The sequence below is a fragment of the Petaurus breviceps genome, unplaced genomic scaffold (genome assembly GCF_028583685.1).
Source record: "Petaurus breviceps papuanus isolate PSGF00001 unplaced genomic scaffold, PetGlider_PUasm1.0 90792, whole genome shotgun sequence".
Classification (NCBI taxonomy): domain Eukaryota; kingdom Metazoa; phylum Chordata; class Mammalia; order Diprotodontia; family Petauridae; genus Petaurus; species Petaurus breviceps.
Window position 1 is genome coordinate 11138383 of NW_027187347.1, and position 24206 is coordinate 11162588.

Consider the following 24206-nt stretch of genomic DNA (forward strand, 5'->3'; position numbering starts at 1 on the left):
AATCAATATAAACTTAAATCATATAAGCATGGTCTTGCTATACCAGAAAAAAATTTCAAAGAAATCACTTTCAAGAAAACAATTCCTTAGTGAATATTTGAGTATGATAACATCTTGGGCATCTGAACTTCATATAGCACCCTGTTGGAACATTCTGCTATTTATGTATAAGATGTGCCACACATCAATAATTACTATACTTCCCTTTGCTTCTTTTTGACATGAACCTGGAAACACACAGTTCCTGCGATAATTAGAGGCAGCATAGTGTCAATCAGTCAATAAACATTTGTAAAGCACCTACTATTTTCCAGGCACAGTGTTAAAATGCTAGGGATACAAAGAAAGAAAAAAAGACAGCCCCTGCCCTCGAGGAGCCCACAATCTAAAAGGGAGACAAGCAAACAAAAATGTACAAACAAGCTATGGAAAGGATAAATACGAAATTATTAGCAGAGAGGGAAGTCACTGGTATTACAAGAGATTGGGAACACTTCCTGTAGAAGATCAGATTTTAGCTATAACTTCAAGGAAGCTAGGGAAGCCAGGAGGCAGAGAGGAGAGGTAAGATCATTCCAGGCATGGGGCAATGTATGGACTGTGTCAGGGGAGGCTAGGTAAGAGTCCTATCTTCTACATTTACTCGTTGTATAACCATGGACAAGTCACTTAACCTGCCTAAGCCTCAGTTTTCTCATTTGCAAAATGAAAATAATAATAGTACTTATCTCACAAGGTAACTATAAGTATCACTATTTGTTAAGTATTATGTAAAGGTTAGCTATGATTATTAAGACACAGTCACAAAAAACAAACTTTAGTTAACAGTTCATTGAAAGGAAATAAATGGTACAACCCCACTCTTCCTTCTTCAGATGTCTTTCTGTGTAAATAGGATGGCAGTTTCCTCACAGGATCCTTATGCTATCCCCTTCATTTGGTCCTGGTTACCCCCATGACAGATTCTAGAGTCTTCCTTGTACAGAATTCCTGACACAATATCCAGCTTTAGAATGTGTTGTGGGGTATGTCCCTCTAACACCTCACAGCCCCTCTAGGGACATAAGACTGAGATTTTCTGGTGAAGCACTGCAAGAGAGTTCCAACACATGTCATCCTGCCCCTTCTCCTTTCTCCTTCCCATGATTCCTTGTATATAACTGGTCCAGGTCATCTACACTGCACATTTAGGTACAGCATAATGCCTGCACTTTCAATAACTCTCTCAATCAGCTATTTGCACACACGACTTTAATGTAGATGCCACTTCCTTTTTGCCCTTGCCTAAAATATAATCCTGTTCCTGACCTATAGTTACCCCTTTCCTCTTCTTAAAACCAATATTAGCACTTAATCATTTAAGCATCACCACCATAGGCCCACAGTAGCAGCGTTAACATCCTTGTCCTGCTGGAAACTGTTCAGCATCCAGAGGACCATCTTTATGCTGATAACACTAAAATATAAAATAATGCCAACAGCTGGTGCTACAAATGGCTTTTAAAAACGATGTTCATTCACTAAAATTCCTCTTGCTACTTTTGACATGAAACACGCAGTCTCTAATTATTCTGATCAAGACGGTGAAATACAAAAACAAACTTTAATTGTGTTTAACAGATATTTAATCAGGACTCACTGAACTACAGATTAAAGCTGAAATTCATAAACCATAATTACCCGATTGTCGCAATCTTTTGGTCCACATTCTCCTTCCGTCTGGGCGTCTGGCACCTTGCCCCGAATTTCTTTTACTGTCTTCTCGGCTTCGTTACTGTTCATGTTTTCCAGCAGAGATTTAGCACAGATTACAAAATATCTGTTCTTGGCAACTTTCTTCATTAGCTTTCTCCCCCCCCCCCTTGCAAAAAGTTTATTTTTCTACCAGAGTAGCTGAAGCAGGCTACGTTCAGTGTGTCATGATGACAAGAACTAATTATATAGGTATCAGGAGATAATATGGTGGTGATAATGAGAGTTACTATACAGTTACCATGTAGGTATCATGCAGTTTCTTTGGTATAGCATTCGGTGTATTCCAGTAACCATGTAATTACCTCATGTCATTACTGCATTGTTTTATGGAAAAAGCTTTTCTCACCCCAACAAGATCCTTTCTGCTGAATTTGAAAACACACACACACACACACACACACATACACATACACACCACAAGTTGAAGACTTAGCTCTCTTTTCACAACATGACTTGTCCCCCTAGTTCTGTTGTGTGGGCACAGAAGAAACACCTGGCCTCTCCTATAAATTTGCTTTCACCCAAAGCAAAAAGAATGATTCAGTTTTCTGTTGCTTTACTCTATCCAAATGAGAGAGGTAATTACCAACAACACATACTTTTTTTTGTTTTTAGAAATCTGCTCAGATCAGATTCATTTGGTCTGACACTTCCACCTTCTCTCTCCCTTTTCAAAGTATCATTGAATATATACACATCCTTTTTTTCCTAGAGTTCTAGTGTAAATCATTTCTAACAAGCCAGTTCGGAGCTTCTCTCACTTGGCATCGATGCAAAACGCTACTGTAATTGAAGCACATTAAGTGAGAGCATGAGCCTTTCTATAGAAAATTTTTGGACCACTCATCATAAGGCCACCTTGAGTTTCTCTCACAGTGTGGTAACCCCAGTGTCACACAGGATAACATCACAGACGGAGACAGGGAGACAAAGAGAAAATTCTGGCACAAGAAGAGGTTGGTGGTTTCTTTATCTTCACTGGCCTCCCTGAGTCAACTCTGTGAAACAAGAACTGCAGTTTCTACTTATTTATATAACATGGACGGCTTGAAGTTTGACCTCCCCAAGACCTTTATATTTGACACACCACCTGAGATTTCCGGTTTAAAACAGGATGTCTTACTTTGTGACACAGGATAAAAGCTAGTTTTGATTCCTCTTACATTGGTCATCATCCCTTCAAACTGATAACTGCCCATTCAAAGCTGTATGCTTTACTCAAGTTGGGGTAGAAATTGTCGGCAGATTTAGACAGTGCTAGAAAAATTGCTACCCCATCCTAGAGCATTGTTCTTCAATCAGACTGTTCCTCTAAATACAGTCGACAGCCTTTGAGATGCAAAATGCATCACTTTAATGTAGTAGAGGTCCCCTTTCACTGCATTGCTAAATCTATTTAGCAGATTCTTCTTGGAATAATCTGTCCCTAGACCTGAGGAAGCTCAGTGATTTTAAGCATTTTAAGCTAACGATAATGGTTAGTGCTGAGAACAGATGTACCTGGCTGTGATGTGATCTATTCCAGTAGGCTTTTATGAGCTGTGTATTCCTATTGACTTAGCATTTTATGTCTGTGTTTTTGCCTGGTGTGATGTCTGCATAGGGGTGTCATGTGTGTTATTTTCCTGATGTGTGATGGCTGCATAGGGTGCTGTGTGTATTTTCTCAGCGCAATGGCCACACAGGGTGCTGTGTGTGTGTTTGCCTGAAGTTATAGCTGCACGTGTTACCATATGACTATTTCCCCCATTTGATGCCTGCTTACAGCATCCTATGTATATCTTTTCCCTGGTATGAGTCCTGCATTTGTGGTTGTGCATTGATGAACATTTCTAGCAATTATATGTCTATAGTGTCCTATGGAAAAAAAAAGTGTGGTAAAATCAATAAACAGTGCTAGATGAGCCCTTTTAATAGGAAACAATACCCCAGCATTCCTTTTCCAAATTTGCTGCAGGTTGAGATTTTAGGGGTTGCTATTTAATTGGCATTGGGGTAAAATTTCTATTCCTTTTCCCCTCCCTGTCTTAGGACTTAGAATACTGTTTTAGGGGGTTGGGGATTTCAGCTGGTTGGAGAGTTTATTTTTTTTACAGATTAATCTATCTAAATGACATGGTTTCACTGTGTTGTCTTACATATTGCTTCCCATACCTCACCCCAATCATCTATAGGGTAATATAGATGCTGAAAATTAATACTTCTTTCATTTAATTGTTATGCCTTGCCTGCCCATCACTACACGTCCCCCAAATTACACAACATCTCCTCATTGCCTCCCTCCAGTCTCACTGTATTTTTCCTGTGTTCACCAAATGGAGCTGACAAAGGAAAGAACCAGTGAGGTTAAAGCCTTTTGAAACCACTGGAATACGGATGAGCTGGGAGGCATCTGGAAACAAAACCAGACACTTGAAATCAAAGAGACAAGTAAATTACTATCCTAATCTAGGAAGAATAACTAAAGGTGTCAGTGGGGTTCCATTGATAGCACTTGGCTCTGGGCCAGGATGCCATGGGTTCAAACTCCACACCAGCACTGGGCTCAGACCCAAGACTTGACACCGCAGGGTGGTGGCAGCCTGTGCAGAGCTGTTAAAGGTGTCACCCTTCTAAGGAGAGGCTAAGCCCAATTCACTGGTCCTGTATGTCATGGCATTCTCAAAAAAATTAAAAGATAACATCAGCATCCTAACCAATGCTTCATTCTCTCTAGGTTGAGTTATGTATGAGCTATTGATTAGCAGCACTTTCTATTAGCATCATTACCGTACAATCAGTGAAATGCTCTTTTTTTCTGTAGTGCACTGAGGCTGCTCTAGGAAAGGGGGGGAAAGTACAATGCAAACTGATGCCTGCCCTGAAGATTCTTCCATCCATGCAATATGCTAAGCTTGGAAAGCTGTAACCACACATCCAATTAAAGGAAATGTTTCCAGTAGAATAGCCTACATGACTAGTAGGCTTATGTAAAAATTACTGCATAAAATATTTGAACTAATTATAATAATAAATATTATATAATGCCTAATATTTTATATTCATAGTTAATCGTTAACTAAATTATCCTCTACAGATTTTATTTTATTTTTAATTTATGGAATAAAACCAGCATTTCCATAACATAGTATGATAAAAAAGATGATTGTACACGAAAATGCAAATCTACTATGCACAATTTGCTATTTCATTCAAATATACAACAAAATTATCATGTAAATTTCATTTTTTTCCTTCCCTCCCCTGAGATGGCTACCATTAGACACAAACAGGTGTATATATATATAAAACTGTTCTATACATAATTCTTTTTATCAGTTCTTTCTCTGGATATAGATAGTGTATTTCTTTTTTATGTCCTTTATAATTAATTTAGGTATTTATAATAGTCCACTACAGATTCAATGAAACATAGAAAATTATTTGTAAAAATTTCTGGTATGCCAGTTTACTTGACCATCAGCAGCCCATAAATAATTTGTTCACTCTTTGGGCAGATGGAAACTCTATTTGACTATAATATGTTTTATTTCTCCTTTAGTGAGTCTTAACACAGTTCAAGGAATTCTGGTTATCATTCTGCTGTGGAAATAAATCATGTAGCATGACTCAATGGCCTTCTAAAGTCCCTTTCAGCTTTAAATGTATGATGCTATCATTTTATGATTAGCAGAATTAGCAGCCTAAGTAAAACTCCTTTTCATTAGAATAATTGCACCATAGATTTAGAGTGATGTGCGACCCCAGAGAACATCTAGCCAATCCCCTCATTTTGTAGGTGAGGAAACTGAGGCCGAGAGAGAGAGAGAGAGAGAGAGAGAGAGAGAGAGAGAGAGAGAGAGGAGAGAGAGAGAATGACTTGCTCAGGGTCACACAGGAAAGAAGCATCAGAAATAGGATTTGAAACTAGGTCCTCTCACTCACATGAAGAAATAAAAAATAAGAAATAATAAGAAAACCAGAATTCAAATCCAGCCTCACATACATATAACCCTGCGAAAGTCATTTAACTTCTGTCTCAGTTTCGTTATCTGTAAAATGGAGATAATAATAGCACTTACCTCAAAGGTAACATAAAATTTATAAAATGCTTAATTAGCAAAGTGGTTGGCACATAGAATTAATGACCTCAATAATGCTTGTTCCCTTCACTTTTATTAAATAAAAACTGAAATTATTACTGTATTACACATCATATTTCCTTTCATCTCTTCCCCATCTTATACTCACCAGTGTTTTCATACTGCCCCCTGTATGATCCATAGACCCTAATACAAGTTCCTCATCGCAGCATCTCCTATTCAGATCGATCCCTCTACTTTTCCTATTAATACAGACCTGCCCTGAGTCCCATTCTTTGGGAGCCCTGCTCCCAGATAAACTAATGACCCATTAGTGGTAAGGGTGGAAAACACCTTGATATGATTATCTTTAGAAGTATTTGGATTTTATTTTATTTTTGGAGGAGGGAAGGCAAGGCAATTGGGGTTAAGTGACTTGCCCAAGGTCACAAAGCTAGTAAGTGTCAAGCATCTGAGATCTTATTTGAACTCAGGTCCTCCTGACTCCAGGGCCAGTGCCGGTGCTCTCTTCACTGTGTCACCTAGTTGCACCATATTTGGATTTTAAGAGACCTTGGTTCATATCCCAGTTCTAATGTTTTCTATTTAAAAACAAAACAAAACAAAAACCCAACAACAACCAAAAAAACCATGGAATTTTAGAATCAGAATTCCTACCTCAGTAGAAATCCAACACATACCTAAAAAGGATTATTCATTATAATATACCTGACAAGAGTCATCAGTCCTCTGTTTGAAGGCCTTCTATAAGGGGGAATCCACTGCCTTTTCAGAGAGCTTATTTGACTTTTTGATACTTCTAATTACTAGAAAGATTTTTCCCCCTGGAATCATGCCTAAATTGGACTCTTTGCAATTTCTTCCCTTTGCTCTTTTTTTTTTTCACCTTGCCCCAACCTTTCCCCCACAAAGGTCTAATCTATCTCCCACATGGCCGTCCTTTAAATGACTGAAGAATCCCTTGCCCCCAACTTCTCAACTATTCTCTTATGGAGTCTATACATTCTTACTTCCTTCAACCAATCCTCATATGACATATACTTAAAGTCATTTACCCTTTTGGTTACCTTTCTCTTTGGTTACCTTTTATCTAGCTTAGCAGTTCCCTTCTTAACCTATGGCACCCATAGCTAGAGCCCTGGAAAATCCACTTCTCTGTACCTCAGGACCCTCATCTAAAGCAGGGATAACAGTGGTATGGTCAATTTTACCATGGTGCTAGGAGGAAAACATTTTGTAAATCTTTAAAATGTGAGCTATCACCATCATCTTCATCACTGAGAGATCTCAATGTCTTAATTCAAAGCACTGTATCTTTAAAAATCATGGAATCAGGGGCTGCCAGTGGCTCAGTGAGTAAGAGCACCAACCCCAGATTCGAGATGACCTGGGATTGAATCCGGGCTCAGATACTTAGCACCACACCCAGAAATAACCGGCTCTATAACCTTGAGCAAGTTACTTAACCCCAATTGCTTAAAAAAAAATAACCATGGAATTTCAGGTAGGTGAGGTTGGGTTTGATGAAGGGAATATGGCTCTAAAGAAAGAAGTTATTAAAAAATCTCATATATATGTACACACATACACATCAAGTCAACAAAAGGTTATTTATAACTTTGTGAGGTTTGTTTATAAGAGATTTATGGACTCTTTTCTTTCCAAGTTTCTTCCTGAGTTCACAGTTTTGTGGTTCTATGCCACAAAAAGTGCTTGTATAAGGCAGTGTGACATAGTGGTTAGGGAGCCAGCCTCAGGGTCAGGAAGATCTGGATTCAAGTCCTACCTTTGACACAAACTATATGACCTTGGGCAAGTTACTTAAACTCTCGTTACCTTAGGCAACTCTCTTAGACTATGAATTTGAGAGAAGGTGCCCACATGCTTTTATAGGTAGAACTTTCCTCAGTGAGAACTCCCTACCTAATGGAATCACAGGTCTGGGTCAAAATAACAACAACAAACAACAACAGCAACAACAACGCTTTGTTATCTATTTTGTTTCCTTTAACTTTTTCCAAAAACACATTTTTTTCACCTTCATCTCAAACATGAAATGCAGATAAAATACATAATGGGGGAGGGGGAATTACATTATTCAATCTAAAACATAGATGTAATATTACTTTTGAATTTAAAGTTATTCAGTAGGGGAAATTGTATTAATGAAAAATGTCATCCAAGGATCTCAAAATACCAGGGAAGTTTCAGTTAAAAAACTGCCATTGCCCACAGAAAACTATTTGAAGACATCTAGGGTTCCAGTTTTGGTACTGGAAGGTTTTAAAAAGAAGAACCAGCATTTTATTTGGCATTCTTTACCCTCATTTTGAGTTTCTTCAACTGGAAAATGGGAATATTATTAGTATATACCTCTCCAGACTGTTATGAGAAACAAATGAGATAATATATGTAAAAAATGAGTGGCACATAGTAGGCACTATATAAATGTTTACTCCTTCTCTCTCTCCCATTATAAAGGTGGAAAATCCAAGGAATCAAGCTACTAAATACCTTATGCAGGAGCAAGATAGGTCAATCATGCAGTCAACAAGACTTTATTAAGTGCCTACTCCTACGTGATTGGCACTGTGTTAGGCATGGGCTCTATTAACAATTAGCCACTGGGGAAAATAAATCTCAGATTCTTAGACTTGGTTAATATTCTGTATTTTTCAAGAATTCTAAATTTATTTTCCTTCTAAATCCACTTTCTATCTCAGGAACTATCAACCAAACTTGTTCCAAAATGATTTAGGAAGTTTGTAAAAGAGTTAAAAAATCAACACCAATCCTTTGCCTTTATGTCTTCTTAGCAAGCAGGAAAAAAAATAAAAGCTCACATTCTTTCTCCACATTCATTTATTTCAAAAGATATAGTTTAATGAAAACAGGAGATGGTTGGGATTTCTCTCAGCAGATCTGGCTTCCTTTTCACATTCATTTTGATGAAGGGGAATAATTTGAATTTGGGGCTCTCAATCAAAGTCAAAGAATAAGGTATTTGTTATCTGAATAAGCATTTGTTATTAATGGATCAGATATGGATAAGGTGTGTTATTACAACTATATTTGTGAGGTATGATTTACATTGTTCTACTGTATGTTGTCCTATCCTGTTTCTCATTTTCTTTTACTTCGGACTTTTTGTTTTGCTTTATGAATTTAGTCACAGTTGGTTGTTTTTTGAACTTTGTAAAAATTTAATACCAAGGAAATTAAAAAAAGAAAAAGAAAATATTTTCGAAATGATGTCAAAATCAAATCTCCCCCTTGGTAATTTGATTTGTAGGAAATGGAGAACAAAGCATTGCAAACAGAATGCTTTTAAATGCATCATAATTACTTCAATGTGCAAATGCATTGACTAAGACTAGGGGACAGTTAACACTTTGTACTTCAATTGTACTGGTTCACAGAAGGCCTACAGATAGAATTGTTCATAAAGAGTTAACTGAAAAAAAAAACACTGTGATAAACTTCAAGGTCATTGATTGTTGTTGTTATTGTTCAGTTGTTTCAGTCGGGTCTGAAGCTATTTGTGACCTAATTTGGGGTTTTCTTGGCAAGGATACTAGAGTGGTTTGCCATTGCTTTCTCCAGCTCATTTTAACAGGAGAAGTAAGGTAACCTTAAACAGGGTTAAGTGACTCACCCAGAGTCACAGGGCTACTAAGTATCTGAGGCCAGATTTGAACTCAGGGAGTTGAGTCTTCCTGACTTCAGGCACAGCACTCTATCCATTGTTATCATCTAACACACGGATAAATCAACTCAAAAATGGACTAATAGGTATCAAAGGAGTTCACAGAATGTATAGTGGCTTGAGCACTGGACTCACAATTAAAAAGGCCTGGGATCTACTCTTGATTTCAAACCTTATTAGCTATGTGGCCCAACTTTTGAAAGTGACTTAATCCCTCAAAGCCTGGATCTTTTCATTTGCAGAAAATATGAATAAGAACTGGACTTGTGATTTATTTGACATAGAGAATACCTGGGTAAGGAAACTCCTCTCTATCAAAAGAAGGTCAGCAAGCTTAGTTGCTTTTATCCTTAGTGCTAGAGCACTGTGTAGAGAACTGAAAGGTTAAGTGATCTGCCCAATATTACAAAGCCATTATTTGTCAGAAATAGTACTAGAACACAGCTCTTACTTGCCCAAAAGCCAACTTTTTATCAATCATACCATATTTCCTCTTTTCCATTTACAAAGTAGGAATCATCATCATTATACTTATATAACTGACATGTTTGTGTGAGGGAAATACCTTGTAAGCCTTATTATATGTAAGCAATATAAAAGAATGTTTTAGATTTATATACTTATTATTATTAATATTATTATGATGATGAATTATTAGTTCTAACAACATAAAATAAGCCTTAATTTGTAGTTGCTACCAAGGGCTTTCTTCATTGCCCATCCCTTTCTCAAGGTTCTGTTTTATACTCATGTGTTAGGGACAGGGAAATCACAAAGAAATCACCCCCCTCAACTTACCAGTAAAAGCTACCTATGCATGGAAGTAGAAAGAATAGGCAGCTGTAGCAATGTGGTAATTCTCAGTTAAGAGAATGTACCATTGTTATGATCTCTTAGACACATAGTAAGGTCCTTGCCCTTAATATATCCTTCAGTACCACTGATTCTAGCCTCTTAGAAGACTTGAGGTTGGCTCAAACACAAGCTTCACTGACTCTGAGCAAGACAGTTCACTGCTTGGGGTGCTTCTATTGCCTCATTTGTAAGATGGGTATAATAATGCTGATACTACTTATGTCAAAAGGGACAGCTAAGTGGGTAAAATAGAATACTGGGCCAAGAGTCAGGAAGACTCATCTTTCTGAGTTCAAATCCGGCCTCAAACACTTACTAGCTGTGTGACCCACAGCAAGTTACTTAAACCTGTTTGCCTCAGTTTCCTCATCTATAAAAGGAGCTGGAGGAGGAAATGGCAAACCATTCCAATATCTTTGCCAAGAAAACCCCAAATGGGGTCATGAAGTGTTGGACATGACTGAAATGACTGAAGAACAACTTTCTCAAAGAGATGTGAGGAAGAAAGAGAACCTTAAGACATTATATAAATATTAGCTATTATTAGCATTATTATAAAATTATAACATATTCACTTAGGCCTGAAAGTGCTTGCAAAAGAAGACTTGGAGAAAAAAGAATGGCTTGAGAGTTCATCCATGATGAACTAAGTAATAAAGTTATTTTAAAGAAACTTCCATGTAAACTTTTAACATTGTTTATTTAATAAAATATTCTTGGTTGGTCTGTGTACATATGTGCATATGTAATATATAAGAAACCAAAATCCTTCTTTCTTAGCCTATTTTACAAATACTAATTTCAGGGGGCTAAGGTAAGTTTTTTTCTGATCCTCTAATAACATAAGCATATTGGGTAGACCAGAGGATTTGGATTTTTAACATGATTATCTCTTCATTTATAAAGTTTTGTCAGAAAAGGGGCAAGCCAAAATGTGTGAATATTTTGAGCCCATCAAACTTTATCTGGTTCACTCTTTTTTGGCACCCAACTGGGTTTCTTTTTTTGGGTAATCTGGGTACAGAGCCAAGTAAGTTGTTATGTTTATTCATTCTTACAGAGAGCAGCCCAGATTCTGTTCTTGAGATGGCTGCTTAATACACTATATCATTATTATTATTTTATATTTATTAATAAAATGCTACAAGTGATTATACATTGACATACTGACTATGCCCAGTGCTTCATTTTCATCTGTTTCAATTGCTTAAAATGTTATTATTAGACTATCACATTTTACATGCAGAAAAATTTAGAAATTAAAAACAAATGAAAACAGCTTAGCTGTGAGAGAATGCTTTCTATTAGATTGTAAAGGCACGGCTCCCTATCTCAATTTATTGTGGATTCTATCACATATGACCTCTTTTTATTATAGATTGAAAGATGACCTCATGTGTATGTAAATGTAGGTTCTAAGAATGTTAATATCAGAAGTGACTGACAGGCAAGAAGACAATGAGACCAGGAAATGAAAGTGATTTCTCTTTTTCCTTCCTTTCACTCCTAAAGGCTCATAATCTGGGGACCATGGGGATAGGAGACAAGGTAGAAAATGTACCTGTTGAGAGAATTGGGATCAAAAAGTAGTATGATTTGATGTAGGCTGAAGAAATTTTGATGGCCTCCAAAAAGAGCACATTAACTTACTGGATGGAGGCAGATCATCTAGAAAGGACTTGAAAGTGGGAAAGAGCCCTTTTAGTCATCTGGAACAAATTCAGACTTAAAGATAAAGCCTGAGGAAGAAAAACTTGATAAAAGGATACTGAGAGGAACCAAGGAATAATTAGAACCATTATGACCAGTTGGCTTCAAAGAAATGATTTTCAATCTAGAACCAAGAGCAAATTTGAAAAGAAATACTTAGTGAATTTGAAAAGAAATATTTAGTGGTCCCAAGGGTTGGGAGTGAAGGAATGAGTATGGTGGCCTGTCAGGAGTCCTAATCATTAAGAACCACGTTAATATATTCAGCTTCATCAAGCTATGTTGTTTGCAATGTAGTTTGCACTTGGATTTTATATTACACAGTAAAAGAATTGTCCAATAAACTTCAAACTGAGGATATGTTGTGTTAAAAGCACTGCCAAGGACAGGTACCAGATTTTGTACAGCAGCAACTTAAAATGGCCAGGGATAGAATGCTCTTTGGAGAAGTACTGAGTTCATTTTGTCCTTAACATTTTTCGTGGGGTTGTGACATAGATTACTGTCACCAGCAGGTGGGGAAAATGACAGCCCACATTCCCAAATGTTTTAGAATCTTGGTAAGCTAGAAGTCAGCTCATTTTTTTTCTAATTTATTTCCATTTCCATTTTAGGTAATCATTTCCTTTCTTCACTAGAATCTTACATTGGGTTAATTTTTCTGAATTACTGCTGCTCATTTGGGACTTCCTTTTTTTGTCTTTGTATTTCTCCTGAATACCTATTGCTTATTGCTACTACTTTACGTCCTATTACCTCAGAATAAATCCACTTGCTATTCGCCATCTCCTAAACAGACGCATACACTATTATTTCCATGCTTTTGCTCATTTATAATTCCTACTCCCTTCTTCTTGGTTCATCTAAAACCTACTCATCTACTCAAGCCCAATTACAAATCCTACTTTCTCCATGACCTTGGTCACTCTGGCACTCCTTCTTCTGAACTTCGGTGGCACCTGTGTTTGGCACCATAACATTTATTATTGATTATATACTCATTATTATTTTGTACTGTTCCTTTGTAATATATCTTGTATGTAACTATATACTGTACTGTCTTTAAGGTAGGAACTATGTCTCAAATTCCTTTTGCAAATATACATGGAGCCCAACATGGTCCTTGACACATAGTGGGCCCTCAATTCAATTAAACAAATATTTGTTAAGCACTTATTATTTGCAAGCATTATACCAGGTACTAGGAATATAATGTCATGGGCCTTGTCCTAAGGGAGCTTGAGCTTCTGTTTGCTCCAGTGCAGAGTAACACGAAAATTAGAATGGTTTAGGAGGGGAGCTTACAGTGTCTTGGAGGGTTGTTTTACACACACACACACACACACACACACACACACACGACTAGTGGTAATAAAGGGCAAATGTGATTGTGACAAAGAATTGGCTTAGGCAAAAAGTGCCACACAAAATCTCTGAGTTTGGTCTCAAAAGAAGGGAGGAATAGGGGTGGCTAGGTGACTCAGTGAATAGAGCACCGGCCCTGGAGTCAGAAGGACCTGGGTTCAAATCCAGCCTCAGACACTTAACACAAACAAAAAAACTAGCCATGTGACTTTGGGCAAGTCACTTAACCCCAACTGCCCTCCAAAGAGCAAAAGAATTTAAAAAAAAAGGAAGCGAGGAAGACAGAGATTTCAATATGTGTCAATAGAGATGGGGTAGTCCAAACCAGAAATAGGGATTGGCATGAACAAACACAAGGAAGCACATCAAGGACAAGAGTTATAGCTGGAGAGTGTTCATGTTTGCCTGGAACCATTACTCAAATATTTGTTTAATAGTTGATTAACTGCTGGAAATAGCTGGGATGGGAATCATTCTTCCTTAAGAATAAAAGAGAAAATTATCTCCTTTTGTTTGGAGAGAAACTAATCACAAGAAAATTTATACTTTCAGTACAGAAAAACTCTATTGCAGCCTTCTTTTCTTCCATGATGATGATGATAGTATCAATAACACATTTACTTTATACTTTAAGGTTTACAAAGTGTATCCCTCACAACTACCTTATAAGGTAGTTGGTGCAAGTATTATTATTCTCATTTTATTGATGAGGAAGTCCAGTGATTTATATAAGTTCACAAAGATAGTCAGCACCTGTACCAGCAGTCAAACCCAGATCTTTGAATTCCAAATCTCATGTTTTTTATTCTAAATCATTATATTGTAAGGTAGGGATGAAAGAGAAACCCTTTGAGAAGAGAACTCATGTTGTGACTCATATCAGCAGAAGACTGTGTAGGAGAGGATCTACCATAATGATTGCCTAAACTGAAGAGTGCACAAATGGCAGCTGAGAAACTATAAGGACTTTTAAAATTCAACTATATTCTAGTCTAGGAGCCAAGTATACTCAATAGAAATTTTTTTAACCTAACAGCCAAGACCATCTACACTATGTTTGCAACCTGTATATTCATTCTCTCTATCCCATGCATTTGCTAACATCTTCTCCTATACTATATTGGCCTCCCCCATCCTCTACCATTGGAATCTCTCCTTTCTATTAAGGTACAACGGAGAAGTTACCTCCCCAATCTTTGCCCTTCCCCAGCTGTAAGCCATCTCTCCTTCCTCAAATTTCTCAAAACACCGCCAGGATCTGTCTCTTTTTCACTTATCACTTATTTCACTTATCCCGACTTTCATAGTTATTTGTGTAAGGGTTATCGTCTGTCCTTCGCAGACATTTGTACCATGGCCTGAAGATACAAAGAGAAGTGACACAGCGCCGTCTAACATGATCCTTAGACACATAGTAAGGTCCCTGCCCTTAGAAGTACATCCTTCATCCTGTTAATTCTAGCCTCTGAAAAACTAGACTAATCGGGGCAGCCAGGTGGCTCAGCGAGTAAGAGCACCGGCTCCACTGTTGAGAAGACCTGGAGATCGAGTCCCGGGCTCAGACACTTAGCACCCACCCAGAAACACCTGGCCGTGTAACCTTGAGCAAGTTACTTAACCCCAATTGCTTAGGGGCGGCCAGGTGGCTCAGCGAGTAAGAGCACCGGCTCCAGTGTCGGGATGACCTGGATCAAATCCGGGCTCAGATACTCAGCACCACACCCAGAAATAACTGGCTGTGTAACCTTGGGCAAGTTACTTAACCCCAATTGCTTTAAAAAAAAAAAAAAACTAGATTAATCTTAGAAAATGTGAGATTGGAGTCTTAGTTCAAACATGAAGTTCACTGTCCATAAGAAGGTCAGGTCACTGCCTTATGCTTCCATTATCTCATTTGTAAAATAGGTATAATAGTACTTTTACTACAAAAGAGATAGGAAAAAAAAAGAGGAGGAAGGTAAACCATTATTATTGATAATTAGATGATGACATACCTACTTAGCCCTGTAAGTAATACTATTAGACTTGCTGAAGAAAATGGCTTGAGAGTTTGTCTATGATAAATAAAAATAACATTAATAAATATTATTTAATTAATAAAATAATAAATAAAACAGACAAAAATAAAAAAATAAATAAAAACTAAGTAATAAAGTTATTTTAAAGAAACTTCTATGTATCCTTTTAATACAGTTCATCTAAAAAACCCACAATCAAGACACATTAAAAAAACCCACAATTTTCAGAGCAATTAAGTAATGTCTTCCTAGAAGTTTGTTTCTTAGGATGCAATATTTATTTTGAACAAGCTCTTCCCCATTCAAGAAAACGTTTTCCAAGTGAGATCCTAACCCTTGGCTTCCAAAGGACCATAGCTATTCAGATTTTCACCATTTTTGGAGGAAAGTAATGAAGGACTTTTTGGAAAAGTTTTCATGTATCAACATGGCAATGAAAGGATCTGAAATCTGAAATAAAAGATTACAGGAGGTGACACATCTCACAGGAAGAGAGATCCTTATACTATTTGGGGACATCCTCCCTGACATGTTACTATAACAGAAAATGGGGACAGGTCATCCAGGAAACATGGGTAGGAACCAAACTAAATCATCTGAACAGATGATGGTGTAGTAGTATCAGAGGACTGAGACTTATATTAATTATTTACAATGTGCATAATATTTACTTAGGTATATTTTAAATATAATAGAGTTGTCATAATCACAAGCATGGTATAGAGTTTCCACTACTCAATGGTCATTCTTGCTGGGTGAGGACAGTGGACAAAGTATTTGGAACACAGAATGAGTGACAGGAGTTGGTCTGGAGATATGTGACTCATTTAATAGAATCCTCAAATCTCAGAAATGGAAAAGATCTCAGAGGCCATTATTAGATGATTATTATTAAATAAAGAAATTATAGCTAAACAAGAATCCCTTTTAACATATCCAGTAAGTGGTCATCAAGTGTTTACTTTAAGACTTCCAGTGAATGTAATCTCATGACCCCCTAAAACAGCCTAGTCCACTATGGATAGTTCTGATTTGTTAGAAAGGTCCCCCCTCCCCCCGTACATTAAGCCTAAGTTTTCTTCTTGCACTTTCCAGCCATTGCCCCTAGTAGTGTTCCTAGATCAAGAAGAATGACTCTAAGTCCTTTTCCACATAAATGGCTTTGAAGGCAACTTTCATGTTCTATTCCACCTCCCACCCCCATCCTAGGTGTTCTATAAACTAGATTAAATATCCCTACTTCAAAGGGATCCTCAGATAGCAAGATCTTGAAAGACTCTACCATCCCAGCTGCCCTCACCTAGACATTCTCCAGTTTATCAATACCCTTCCTAAAAATGGTGCCCAGAAAACACAATTCAGATGTGGTCTGATCAGAGCAGACTGCAGTAAACAGTATCTTAATCTCCCTTGTCTCAGACACTACAACTCTGTTAATGGATTCCAACACTGCATTAGCTTTCTGGGCTGATGTAGTACACTGCTGAAGCATATTAAGCTTGAAGTTCACTAAAATTTCTAATACTTTTCAGATGAATTGGGAGGTCTAGCCATACCTCCCCCATTTCATATGCATAAAATTTATTTTTAAACTGATGAATAAGATGTAATATTGTCCTTATTGAATTGTGTATTATTGTATTCAACTCAACGTTCTACCCTGTTCGAGATCTTTTTGGCTTCTGACTCTATCACCTAGTATGTTAGCTGTCACTCCAAGCTTTTTGCCATATGTAAATATGAAAGGCAGTTCATGTAGACCTTTTGCCAAGGCACTGATAAAATTGTTAAATAACATAAGGTCAAATTCAGAACCTAGGGCTGTTATACTTCAGGAGAAATTCCCTTCTAAGCCCATATTGTAATCTTTGTGATCTATTGTTCAATGAGCTCTGAATTCACTTAACTGTTCAAATTAATTCACTTAATCAGTTCAAAGGTGTCAAACTCATGGCCCTCAGCTCCCCCAAACTCCTCAGTGTGGCCCAAATTTAAATTAAAGATTAAGATTAAATTAAGACTAGAATGTAATTGGGAAATATTGACACCACTGATGGCCCATCTCTCTCTTTCTTTACCAAGAATAGCACAAGCAATTTTGTCAAATGATTTGCTAAAATCAAGTAAACCATAAATAAAGAATTCTCCCAATCTACCAGTCTAGCAATGATTATCCCCCCAAAAGCAAACTAAACCAACCAAACAAAAGAATCCTAAAGAAATGGAAATAGTGGAACCTATGGAGTTAAATGTTTCCCCCCCGCAAGTTCACATTTCCAAAACTAGCTCAAATCATGAACTTTTAAGTTTTCATAGCAATTAATTCAAACTAACTTATTTATATAATTATAAAGGCCAACAAAAAAAAATTTATTCTCAAAGGTTTTTAAAAATTCCTATACTAGCCAGTATTTTGAAGCCAGTTTTTGAGTCAAGTCTGTGCATGGGAAATTTAGTCCTTAAACTAGTCTTGAGTCATGTGAAGTAATAACCAAGTAATCATGTGTCCAGCCTACTGAAACTGGAATAAAATTTAGCAATATCATCTCTCAATACATGTAGTTCTAAAGGGTAATCAGTAGTTTAGTTTAGAATTGCAATGATGGCCTTGATATAAGGAATTTCTTGGAAATTAACAACTGGCTAGGCATCTTTAGTTGGACTGTCAGTTGTTCCCAGGTGGTCAGTAATCTTAAGGAAATGCAGCACTTACTAATACATAATTAATCATTTTAGTTATCTTGGTCACATTTAAAAGAGCCAATGTGTCTTGCTTGAGCTTGTGAATAGGGTTTAACTTTGTTATCTAACATTATAAAGTAAAAACCTATCAAGTTATTTTTGTGCACACCAAGCCACACAATTTCAAAGCAGGGTAGCCTAATAGATAAAGTACTTGGAAATTGTAACAGGCCTTGTAAATCTTAAGTCTGGCACTGCTTAGTTCCATTCTGATAGTATTGCAAACCTATATTTCATTATTGTTTCAGAGCATATGAAATATCATTCCTACTGACAGAGAATTGGTCCCTTGACATAATTCTACACTAGACAAGGTATATCCATTCTCACCACATGAATACATATCAATAGCATGCACACTTCTGCCCCAAGATAATGATCTCCTCTCTAAGGAAACATTGCTTAGAGCTGAAGGTCCACCTGGCAAAAAACAAATATTCCATAATACTCAGACTCAAGCAGATGAAGCAAAATCAGTGTCCTAACGCTACACACAGACACACACACACACACACACACACACACAGACGTATATATACATAATCAAGATTGCATATAATTGAGTCCAGGTAGAAGGCACTCGCAAGACAGAATTAATTCAAGAAACTTCATAGGCAAGGAAAGGCAGGAACTATAAATAGCAATAAAATATGGTATCACAAATCAATGTTACTCATCATTTTCTCCCTTAATAACCTCAGATCATTTTATAGTTGTTTTATCAAAGCATTTCAGGAGTCTGAATTGTCTTCACCATTTCCCCAAGTATATGTACAATAGGAGCTCACTGTATTTGGTGTGCTTTAATTCAGTGTTAATAAAATTTGTCCTTCCTTTTTCTTCTAGTTGTCTTAATGATTAATGCCCAAAGAATCCTTTTGCAAGTGATCAATTTAATTCCAATAATTTTTGTTATCTTACCAAGAGAATCAGGTAGATCAAAATGCCTCCCTTCTCTGTCCCCCATCCCCACCCCATTCCCTCCATTACTTGCCAGTCCAAAGTCATTGAATATTGTAGCTTTGGTTGCATGAACAGTAATGATACAGAGAGGCAGCAGGTAAAACTGAATAGAGATTTGGGAGTAGGAAGACCTGGGATCACATCCTGCCTTGGGAATATACTAGCTGTGTGGTTATGGACAGGTCCTTTAACCTTTTATTGCCCCAGGAAACTTCCTAATACTTTAAGTTACAGGAGCTGCTGATGTACATGGTTAAGGTAATTTACATACCAGGAGTTCCCCAAACCAATGAACTCACAGGTCTGAGATACCCCCTCCCAAAATGTAATGATGTATAGACATAGTAGAAGACACTAAGAAAATGACCTGCCCAGTGCCATAGAAAGGGGAATTAAAAGTAGATCTGAGAATGGAGCACAGCACTCTTCTACTGATTTTCCAGTTTTGAAAATATGACTGTTCTGACCCATTCTTTTATTGAACGAATTTTCTGACTGAGTTGATTGATGTCACAGGAACATGAATTTAAGTCACAACTATAGTATACAGTTACTCTGATGCAGTTTCTTCTTAGCTAAAACTGAGCCACAGGAAGGAAAGTAATAGCATTGTTTTATCTGCTTACTGTACTATCACCTCACAAAATACTCAATTTTGCAGGAACCAGTAGGTTTCTATGTAAATTTACCTAATGGAACTTTAGAGAAAGGAGTAAATAGGGCCTCAGTCTTGTACTGAGTGTCTCACTTATTAACTAAGGAAGGGTCTTCTCAGGTAAGGGGCTAACGTATCAGTTTATATAGCTGATGTTTGTGTACAGACAAATGCTACCGAGACACAGATAACCATTTAGCCTTTTCAACTAGATAAGGCGAAAACTAGTGCAAATCAACAGGTGGTTTGGCACCTATATTTCTGTTTGCTTGTGGTTTTCACCTCTGGTTTCAGGAAAGAAAATGAAACGATACCTTTTCAATGCTGTATTTCAAGTTGACCATATGGAAAGCAAGGTTTCATTCCAGCCAATTCTCTTTCTCTCGCAACGTGGGGGAAAAATGCCAGCCTCTGCTGCTCTCGCCATCAGCCATGGTACAGATGTTTGGAAAATGCAAAAATAAGGAGAGAAAAGAAACAAAAAACCCCATACAAATTAAGTTTTGCATAAATGAAAAACAGAGTATATAATTACCGTAACTGAAAAAGGTAAATGCTTTTTTCCCCTTGCATTAGCCAAGAAGAACCAAAACAAACAAATAAAAAAGTTGATGTTTTGACTTAATCAACGGTTTTCATGAAACTAACAATTACAAGGAACAGCTCAAAATGACTAAAGTGGGAATATAAAACAGACTCCTTCTAATCTGATAAAAAGGCTTTAAAAAAATATCCAAGAATGCTATAATATGACCTACTTAAATGAATTTCTGTTAAAGGAATAGGCCCATTAGAAAGCCCAAAACCAAAACATGTTTTTCAGATACCAAACTAAATAAAAAAAAATAGCAAGCCACCTTTTTTTCTGAAAGCTGGCAAGGAAAGAAAATTTGTTTAGAAATAAGAAAACTTCATACAACTAGTCAAATAAAAATCTAAGGAAGAAATAACTCTAAGATTTTTTTTTTAAGTGCATTCCCCAGCATATCAGTCCTAACTAATAAAACTGACAGGACCTATCAGTTATATCCTGATTAATAGTACTTAATCATCCGAAGGTAAATTAACATTATGGAAATTACTTTATTAAAAGAAAGAGATAATAAATGTGAACTGTAAGAGGGCAGCTTGCTATCATAGAAAAAGAATTGGCCTAGGAGGGAGAAAAGCCAGATTCTAGGACTGGCTCTGTCACACATATGTTATGGGATATTTGGTCCCAACCCAGTATTTTCATCCGTAAAATGAAGAAGTTAGATTAGATCAGTCATTCTTAACCTTTTTAGTTTCATAGACCCATTGGAGGGTCTAGTGATGATCTTGTGGATTCTTCAGAATAATATTTTTTTTTAACAATTGAAATGAATGGGTCAGGAGTATTGTCACATGCCTGGAATCTTTGCTACTAGGGGAAGCTGAGGCTGATGGACTGCATGACTTCAGAGATTCTGAATTATAGTAGGGTGAAAGGTAATTGTGTACAAGTACTAAGTCCAGGACTAATGTGGTTAGACTGTGGGAGTGGAAAGTCATCAGGCTGCCTAAGGAAGGGTGGAAATAGCCCACACTGGAAAAATTGAGCAGGTTAAAGTTTTCATACAGATCATTGGTAAGATTTGAAACCATAAGTGGCCTTCAAGCCCAGGTGAGATAGGGATATCTAGTCTCAAAACAATAATAGCATCATCATCATCATCCACAATGATAGAAGGAAACATCAAATTTCAGTTAGAGGCTAATGAAAGTAAAGATGCATTTTTTTTGCATCCAAGTTTACAGACCATCTGATATCTATCCTCGAAGTTTAATAACTAGATGATTTCTAAGGTCCTTTTCATCTTAAAAATTCTATGATCTTAATTAAGTTCTACATAGAGATGGGTTGGACATTTCTACTCTTCCCTCTCAAAAAAAAAAACAAACAAAAAAACAAAACAAAACAAAAACGCAGAGTGGTTATCTCTAGGGATGGGGCCATGCAGAGCGCACACAATATTAATGCTACTTGTGTTGTAATATTTGTTAAAGCAACTTCTTTTAAAAGAACTTCCATTTTTCTAAAGTAAACTAAGGTTTCTTCCTTCTATGCCATTTGAACTGCATGGGGAAGGAAAAGAGGAAAATCTATGCCATTCTTCTCCCAACAATAAAGCAGCAAACTCAGTTGCATACCATTAAATGTAGTTCTATATGAGCTTCTCCTAATGTTTTCTTTAAATGTTTTTCTTGTCCAAAAATAGAAGTGCAGTCACGTGCAACCCTTCTCTCCTCTTTTCCTGGATGATACCCTTGCATTGTAAAGCAGAGGGGCCCTTCCCACATAAAGAGTAGCCAGTAAACCCTTCCCACCTGTTCCTCTGAAGGACATGACCTACTGAAGCTGAGGTGTAGATTGCATGGTGAGATGCTGGGGATAATAGAAACAAAGTATGTCATCTGCCAGACAGTACTACAGTCAATTTGCCAGCTCTGAAAGAAAGTTAAGACCCACTAGAGTTATGGCAAGAATTTTGGGTTTTCGTTGAATGATAATAATCTTTTTAAAACACAAAACTCTTTGGTTTAAACACCCCTGGGGCATTAGGCAGAAAATAAGCGATAATGCAAGTTGTTTCATATCAGAGGTCTGATCCAGGGACAGACAAGGATATTATAACTGCGTCCACAACAAATCAGAATGGAGCTAGACAGAATGAAGTTCACCTGACTTTCACAGGGAACAGAAGTTTGGTTTTCTTTAATGGCTTAAGGAGTAATCTTTAATACACATACACCTGAGGAACCAGGGGGATGCCATATTCAGGGGCACAATAAACAAAGCTTTTATTACTCGTTATTGTTCTGCCAGCTGATAAGTCTAAGGTCCATGAAATAGCACCTTCAGTGAATGCTAAGGTGTAGGCTCTGTCTTCTCTTGACAAAACTGAGAGCAGGAGGTTTACAGAAATAGAATGAAGAGATTCAGTGGTTGCTACGGTATGGGAGCCCTCCCTACTGGCTAATCCATAGCATGATGTCAGTGATGGAGATGAAGCAAGATGGAGTGGGAGGGGGATTCCTGACTTATCTGTGTTCCAGGTGTGGGAGAGGATGAAGATACAAAGGCACATGTGGTAATAAGAGGAGATAAGAACATTGTGATGGTTAAGGTTAGATGGATCCCAATGCCTTTGGTGGGGGGAGGATTGAGGAAGAGTGCCAACACCGGTTACTGGCAGCCCCAATACATTTTGTTTAAGCTCATATAAGATTTCTGTTCAATTTTTCTAGCACATAGCTTTGCTGTCAGGATTCTACAATGCTTACAAGATTCTGTGAGACAGAGAAAACATGTTCCTACATTGCTCACTTTGCCCAAACCCAGAAAGTTATTTCATGATTGTCCTCTATGGTTTGCCATACTTTGCTTCTACAGGGAAACTTCCATACTTCAGGAAAATTCTATGCCTAGGGTTTCAATGCTCTTATAGAGAGGCAGCAGTTGCATATCTGTAGAGGCTGTAGTGATATGAACAAGGCCTGGGGCAAAAAATCCTGGTGTCTCACTAGTGTTCTGTTCTGTTAGGGTATATTGCCAACATGTTTAATAAAATGAAGGTCAAAATGGTAGACTGCTAAAAATGGGAATATTTCAGTGGCAGGAATAACTTACTTGTCATCAACTTGTTAATGCAATAGTCAAACATTTCTGTGACATGTACAGCATCAACTATAACTTCAGCAGATAAAGGGTCTAGAGCAGGGAGATGCTGCAGATGCTTTAGCTCAGAGGAAGGCTTAGCAGAGCCAAAACGTCAGCAGGGCCTGTTTGTTCCATACTTTCCATCTCGCTTTGTGAAAGAAATGTTAGATTACTGCAATGACAAGTTTGTGACAAGCAAGTCATTTGTGCAACTGGTGCGCTCCTGTTTTTGTCTGTTTACCATTCAGACTTGTGAATGCCATTTCAAGCACTTACAGGATTTCTGGCTCCCATTAAGGAGAGATGGTTCCTCCATGTTTAGAATTTTCTGCTTCCAAGAGAATTACTGAGCAATAATTTGTCTTTGTGACCAAAGCCTTGCACCAAAGTCCTCTTTGCCTGTTCAAAACGAATGGGTTGGTTGTGGCATCATAAAATGGTATCATAGGGACTGAATAGTGTGAACAAGGAGAGACTTTTCCTTTAGGATAACAGAATGACTTTCACAAGCTTGCTCCTCTGCCTCAATTCCTATAGGGATCCATTGTCATACTGCATACATGTAGAAGCATAGACTTATTCACTATTACCAGAATTTGATGATGTCATGGTTTCATGTTCAGATTTCAAGAAGGATGCTTTGAATTTCTGAAGCAAAGGAATGTGAAGTTTG

At 37.3% G+C, this 24206-nt stretch overlaps 1 protein-coding gene across 41 annotated transcripts in view; it reads right to left on the reverse strand.

Annotated features, from left to right (window-relative positions):
- Positions 1-24206, reverse strand: part of ZBTB20 (zinc finger and BTB domain containing 20) — a 1019756-nt gene that overhangs the window by 295687 nt on the left and 699863 nt on the right. For all 41 annotated transcript variants that reach the window (XM_069069927.1, XM_069069948.1, XM_069069956.1 and 38 more), the window contains one exon: positions 20166-20265. The gene's annotated coding sequence lies outside the window, so the exon portion shown is untranslated. The remainder of the gene's footprint in view (positions 1-20165; positions 20266-24206) is intronic.